Consider the following 7,092-nt stretch of genomic DNA (forward strand, 5'->3'; position numbering starts at 1 on the left):
ATAGAAAAAGGCAGCTGACATGCTCAGAATATCCAAATCAATAAAGTTTAGTGAAAATAAAATATATGTATTTTATTTTACAAAAAACACCCTAAATGGACTTTTTAGCTAACCTGGTATTACATGGCCAACCTACCCACAAAGCCCTACCAAATCTACCTGCTCATCACCTGATCCTGCCCCACAGTGGCTGTTACCTAGAAAATGGTGTGATTCAGCCCTAGCTGGTGTGGCTCAGTGAATTGAGTGTCAGCCTGTGACCCAAAGGGTCTCTGGTTTAATTCCCAGTCAGGGCACATGCTTCAGTTGCCAGCCAGGTCCCCAGTAGGGGTTGTGTGAGAGGCAACCATACATTGATATCTAGCTCCCTCTCTTTCTCCCTTCCTTCTGCTCTCTAAAAGTAAATAAATAAAATCTAAAAAGAAAAAGAAAACTAATTGTTTAAAAGTCAAGAAAAAAGAAAATGCTGTAGTTCACTAGGCTTGAGCCTCCTTTCTCTTTTGGACTCAAATATTATTTTTTGTTAAATCTTCTCCATCAACTCCATTTAAAGTTGAGCCACATTTTCCTCCCCATCCCCTTTCCTGTTCCCCCCACCCATAACCCTAATGCCACCTAATATGTGGTTTACTTATTTATCTTGGTCATTGACTGCCTCCTCCCCATATACCGTTAAGCTTCACAAAATAGGACAGGAATGTTTGTTTTCTTCGCTGCTGTAACTCCCACGCTTCTAACAGTCCCTAGAACTCAAGTAGCCCCTAATAACCATTCTTAGATGCTGCTCGGAACCCTCCGGGGGTTGGGGCTCGCTCCTCACGTGACTGCAGTGGCCCCGCCTCACCGCCTAGAAGGGGAAGATGGCGGCGCCCAGGGTGGCCTCAGAGAGCGATGGCAACCAGCGAGAGAGCGCTGGGCCGCTAGAGCGTCCACTCCGCCGCTGGTTCTGCGGTAGCGACCTGGGAAGGCGCCGAGTAGGGGGTGTCCGTGCTAGTCCTCTTCCTCACAATTTTTAAGGGGGGAAGGGGAACCAAGCTACACCTCAAAAGTTGCTTGGTCAGATCTGCCTCCAGCTTTTCCACCCATTGGGATCCCCGGGATTGAAGTCGGTTAGGACCAGGTTGTGGAATTCAGAAGCTGGGTTCTTCTCCTCTCTTGTCGTCTCCTGGGTTTTATTAGGTGACTTTGGAGTTTCTCTCCAGCCTCCAGTTTTAAAGATATCCCTAACACACACCTAACCCGCCCAACAGGGAAAAGGACCTCCAATCCGCCCACCCAGGGGTGCCCCGCTCCGAGTTAAGGCCCTAAGTGCTAGTTCCTGGTGATCCACCCTTCCCATCCCAGCAGTGAGCCAGCTCCCTAGGATTAAGGCTAATGAGTTCAGAACCCCCTCCCTCAGGCCCCTGGGGCAGATGAGCCCTCGGCCACCGCCCCTACAATTTCCTGCAGACCCAGCAAACAAAAGGCTCGGGAAGAGAGGCGAGGCTGAGCCGGGCGCCCTTCCTGCTGGAACAGCTGATGGAGCAAACTGGACCTGGAGGGAGCGGAGGGGTGGGATGAAATTCCAGGGTTCCCGAGGGACCGCATTGGGGGGCCAGACTCCTAGATTTCGGGGAGGTAGGGCGTCCAGGAAAGTGGATTTAGAGGGCCCAGTGACGTCACCTGAGTTTGTTGGGCTCTAGGAGATGCACACTGCCTTTGTGGGAGTGATGTCAACCTTAGGGAATGGAGGGGGTGGGGGAGTACGGCTTCAGGTGAGCTCTCAGGCCCCACCGAGGCTGGAATGGTGGGGGCTGGGAGAAGACCGAAGCCCTGCATTGAGTCTGGAGCCCAGCTTACAGCCCTGTAGCTTGACCTGCTACCCTCTGTGCTGGCCCCACCCAAGCCTGACTTCCTGCTCCTCCCCAGGCACAGCTTTCCCTTGCCAAGCTCCATGAACCATCGCAGAAGCTTCTTGTCTCTTCAGGACCCTGAGAGCCTATCCCCCAGACACGAATAGTCCTTAAATTCCCTCCTAGAGCCAATGCCCCATTCCTGTCAAGGACACAATGGTAAGGGAAAGGCCACATCCAGTAGGTGGGGGGATGTTGGCATGGAGGGGGGCTTGGCCTCATATCCTGTCAGGCTGCCAAGGGAAGAGAGGAAACAAAAGACTTCCCCCTGCTGGGACAATGAGCTTCCCACTACCTCTCTCCCCTTCCACTGCCCCCTCCAACCTCTCCCTTTTAGCTCTGGTCTCCCTTCTCACTACCTTTTGGCCCTCTGCTAGCCTTGGCTTCTGTCATGAGCTGTGCCCCCCCCCCCCCCCCCANCCCCCCCCCCCCCCCCCCGCTCCTTTCTATCAGGTCCCACTGATGCTCACTCCCAGTCCTAGCTGTTTCAGTCCCCTGCTAGCCCGTCAGTGCTCAGGGTCCCTTCTATCCCCAGCACCAAGATTAGAGGCTTGAATAGGCAAGGCTCTGGTGAATGTTAGGGGAGATACCATACCCCACCCCTTTAATAGCTAGTGGAAAGTAGAAGCTCTGCAAGAGAAAGGCTCCAAGTTGTAGGGAGGGAAATGCCCTCTGCCTGGCCTGGAAGAGAGAGGAAGAAGGAAAGGGCCTTAGAAGTGCAGCTGGAAGCTTGTCTTGGGTGCTGAGTGCATCCCAGTGGAAGCACATCCCAGTGGAGTCAGGCCTATCTGCTGACTACTAGTGAGTGCACTAGACAGGTCACTTAATCTTTTGAACCTGTCTCATATTTAAAGTAGATGTCATAATAATGCCCATCCTTCCTGCCTGTCTGGCAAGGTTCTTATGATAATTTAAATATGATAATGTTTTTTTTAAAGTTAAGTAGTAAGGTTTCTCCTCCACACCCCCATTCTCATTCCCAGCAGCTTCTGTCACCACATATACAAAAAAACCTCCCAAACCTGTATCTCCAGCCAAAAAGCTATCTCTGAACTCTTAAATGGTACACAAGGATCTCAAACTCATCATGCCCATCATCATCCTCCTCCATGATCCATTTCACTAGCTCCTACCAAGGTGCCTGAGTCAAACTTTTTAAAGTTGATCAGAAAGAGGCAGACAGACAGAGAGAAACATCAATTCCCATTCAACTTATCTATGCATTCATTGGTTGATTCTTGTACATGCCACAGCCAAGGATCAAACCCATAATAAGACAATGCCCTAATCAACTGAGTGGCTCAGCCAGGGCCCAGGTCTGAAACTTGAGTCATGCTTTATGTCAGTCTCCTTCACCCCCACAGCCAGGTTCTAAATCCCATTTACTCTAGCTTTTTGACACCTCTTAAATCCTCCCATGAGATACATACACACACCAATGTCAGTTCAGGCCGTCATTTGGAGAACTGCGTTTGGTTTCTCTGCCTTCAGTCTATTCTCCAAAGTTGTATAAGTGGAATCTTTCTAGACAAATTCACCAATGTTGCTTCTTAGCCTAAAGTACTTCAGTGGCTCCCAAGGTATTCAGGACAAGCATACACTCCTGGAAAATCCTGTAATGACCAGGGCTGGCCCTTGCTTACCTCTCTACCTTCTCCATTGTCATTGTCTTTGCACTCTATACCTTGGCAGGTGAACTCTGGGCAGTTTGGAGACAATCTCACCATGTTCACGCTTTTTTATCTTCTCCTGCCTTTAAAGCAACCTTTCCTGCCAATTGGCTCTAGGACTCATTCAGACAGCATCATCTTCTTCAGGAAGGTCACCTTGACCCTGCAGGCTGGATTAGGTGTGCTTCCTTTCTGATACCATGGGACCCTCTGTATACCACCATTTATGCTCAATACATAGTCTCCTATGTTAGAGATTTCCTATGGCTATTTCTACCCCTAGTGTTACAGGACAGACCTGTAGTGGGGGAGGACAAGATACTGTTATTGAATGTCCCCCCCCCTCCTGGGGTCCCCATGTACTAGGTTCACCTTGCCCATCACCAGGGAATTATGACTCTCAATGCCAGAGTTTGATGAAAAGGGACTATTTATTAGAAAGTTATACAGACTTATAGTAATGACTTAATGTCTTCACTAAAATCCCAAAGTCCCTTAAAACACCCCCATACACACCATATGGGTATGGGGGTGTTTTATCTCAGGAAAATAATAGAGGTCTGTGGCTCAGCTAGCCCCCAGTCCTTTCCCAGTAATCCATGCTTGACTGGCAGGCCTCCTGCAGTTCCCAGCAGCATCAGCTGTGTCACCACCGTGATCTTCAGTTCTTAATCCAGACCCAAGTGGCACCTTCTGGCCCACCAGCAACAGTCCTTTTACCCCTTTCCTTCCTGCGATGTCTCTCCTGCATTCTTCCAGATTGCTAAGAGAGAGCTCTGCTTCGCTGTTAAATCTTGATTTCCTGCTTTCTAAGCAGTATGGCAAAGGGAGCCCCCAAACCGCATAATCCCCAGCATGGCTGCAGTGTCTGGGTTTAAATCCCAGCACGAATCTTCCTCTGCATCCCCATTTCTCACTCCACAATCGGCTACACCTGCCAGCATTCCCGTATTTTTCCAGCTTTTCTGGGCTGCCATGGTAAGTCTGGGCAGGCGGGGCCCCATGGCGTGGAGCCAACCATCTCCAAGCTCTCAAGCAGGCGCTGTAACCAGGGGGAGTTGCCTCCTAGTTAAAGTCATGGGTCAAAGTCACTCCCATTTTCCTGGCTCAAAGCTTGGCCACAGTTACTTATCTATGAAACCAGCCAAAAGTTTTAGATATGTTAAATTACTGTTTTTTGCAGTTATTTGCAAAACTGTTGATATGCAAAATAAGTCTCAGTGGCCCTGCTCCTTGTATCCTACCCCCGTTCAGACTTGTGGAGGTGAGGACATCTTATATTTTTAATATTTCCTGGACACCCCGAATTCTGGACTCCATTACAAATCTCTCTTTGGGGGGCCCTGGCTTCACCCTGTTACCGTAGCTGTCAAATCCTGGGAGGCAGAGGATAACTGTATCCCCAGTCCTGGCCCATAATAAAATGTTCAGAAATGATTGCTGAGTAAATTAAAGAAAGACAAGTCAATAAAGAATAAACAGTTAATGAGATTTACTGAGTATTTACTGGGGGCCAGACAGTGTATGTTGAGTATATGTTGTACTTTCTTTCGTGAAACTTAGGGCCATGTACAAGTAAACCTACAATCAGCGATAAATTAGTGAAGGCTTCTCTGTGTTTGTCTGATACAGCTCTATATATGATGAATTCAGGAAGATTCCACATGAAGCCTGGATTCCTGTTTTGTGAATCCTGGTTTATACAATTTGGGGAACCTTTATTAAGAAAACAAAATTGTGAATATAAAATTAAGTAAAATTAATGTTTATTTAGATTGAGAGATCACAACCAGTTGCAAATGTTAAGGGGACAAATACTAACAATATTTCAAAACCCAGAATAGAGCTCATTTATGACTAAATGTGAACCATCTGTCATGTAGTGCAAATGAAAAACCATGTGTTTTGCTATCATTTTACTGTGATGTTTTTTATTTTTTAGTTGTACAAAAGATGTATATTTAGATATAATCGTGCACTATTTTCTAATAAGCTGGATAAATAACATTTGTAGTAAATAACTTCTCAATGCACCTCTATAATACTTTCACATCCTACCTTTTTCTTACAGGTGTAATCTTTGACCACCTCTTCAGATGATTATGACTTTGTATTATTATTCTCTATTCTCTTTTTTTTAAAGATTTTATTTATTTATCTTTAGAGGGGAAGGGAAGGAGGGAGAGAATATCAATGTATGGTTGCCTCTCGTGTGCCCCCTGCTGGGACCTGGCCGGCAGCCCAGGCACGTGCCCTGACTGGGAATCAAACCGCAATCCTCTGGTTTGCAGGCCTGCGCTCAATCCATTGAGCTACACCAGCCCGGGCTTTATTATTGTCTATTCTCTTTATATCTCAGTCTTCCCTTTAGTATGAACAATTTAATTTTTTTCTTTCATTGAGTTTATAAACTCAAAAGAGTTAATAAATATCTTTTTTGGCTTTTGATTTATAAACTTCTCTTCGATTCATTACCGGTGAGGTCAAAACCTCTGTTAAATTCCTTTCCTATAAGAGCTGTGATTCAGGGCCATCTCAAATGTCCTCATGCAGTGACTCACCTTAAAAACTGTTTAAATGGATGGCACTCATTAACCAGGGCTTTGGGAGGAGCCAGGAAGGTGGAGGTGCTGGAGTGTAAACCTCGTGGGCTTCCAGGTAAATTTAACTCTAGACTTGACAGGGTTACATGGGCTGCAATATGGGAAGAGGAGTGACCATTTCTACAATTTGTGCTGAAGAAATGATCAATTGTTTAATAAATATAGGAAAAGTCCTAACTCCAAGACTGCTCCAAGCTGCTGTAATGATGTGGACAGAGGAAATAAAGCCCTGCCAGTTGTTGGGGGCTGGTATGGGGGTGGGTGTGCTCCCCACAGGTACTGCCATAATGATCATGGGCAGGGGACTGGGTGACAACCTTATATGTGCTGTGTGTTGGGGGGTGGGGATGACAGAGAAGTGCCCTAAGTGCTGTGACAATAAAGAGTGGAGGGCCTGAGAGTTGTTTGGACTGATTGTCAGGTAGCGACGACACTGATGTTTACCTGTGTAATGTAATTCAGTGGATACTAAGTTAGCTCACCTAGGAAGTGGCCCGGGGTGGTCAGAGGGTGAAGAAAATGATCTCACACCCACAGGAGGATGGAGAGTGATTCCTGGGTACTGGAGTGAAACCCCCCAGCTATCATCTCAGTGGAAAGGGGAAGTAATGGCATTTCTGCCAGGTTACAAGATCTTTGAGGCCAGGAGCATGTTTTACAAATCTTGCAAATTAGCAGTGATCACCCAGCATATAGTAGATGCTCAATAAAAGTTTCATTGTATTCATTCTTTTACTGGTATACACTAGGTACTAAGAGGTGGATTATATGCTGGGGGTGGAGCTGAGGACTCAATGATATGGGATCTACTGGGCATTTTCTTACCTAAACTGTTCTGTCTAGCTGGGGGCGGGGGGCGGGGGCTGGTCCTCAGGGGTCAAAAATACAGGGTTCAAGTCTGTGGTGAGCTATTACACTATTTCATTC

Source organism: Sturnira hondurensis, unplaced genomic scaffold (assembly GCF_014824575.4).
Source record: "Sturnira hondurensis isolate 20B ecotype Veracruz unplaced genomic scaffold, ASM1482457v3 Scaffold0008380, whole genome shotgun sequence".
NCBI classification, from domain to species: domain Eukaryota; kingdom Metazoa; phylum Chordata; class Mammalia; order Chiroptera; family Phyllostomidae; genus Sturnira; species Sturnira hondurensis.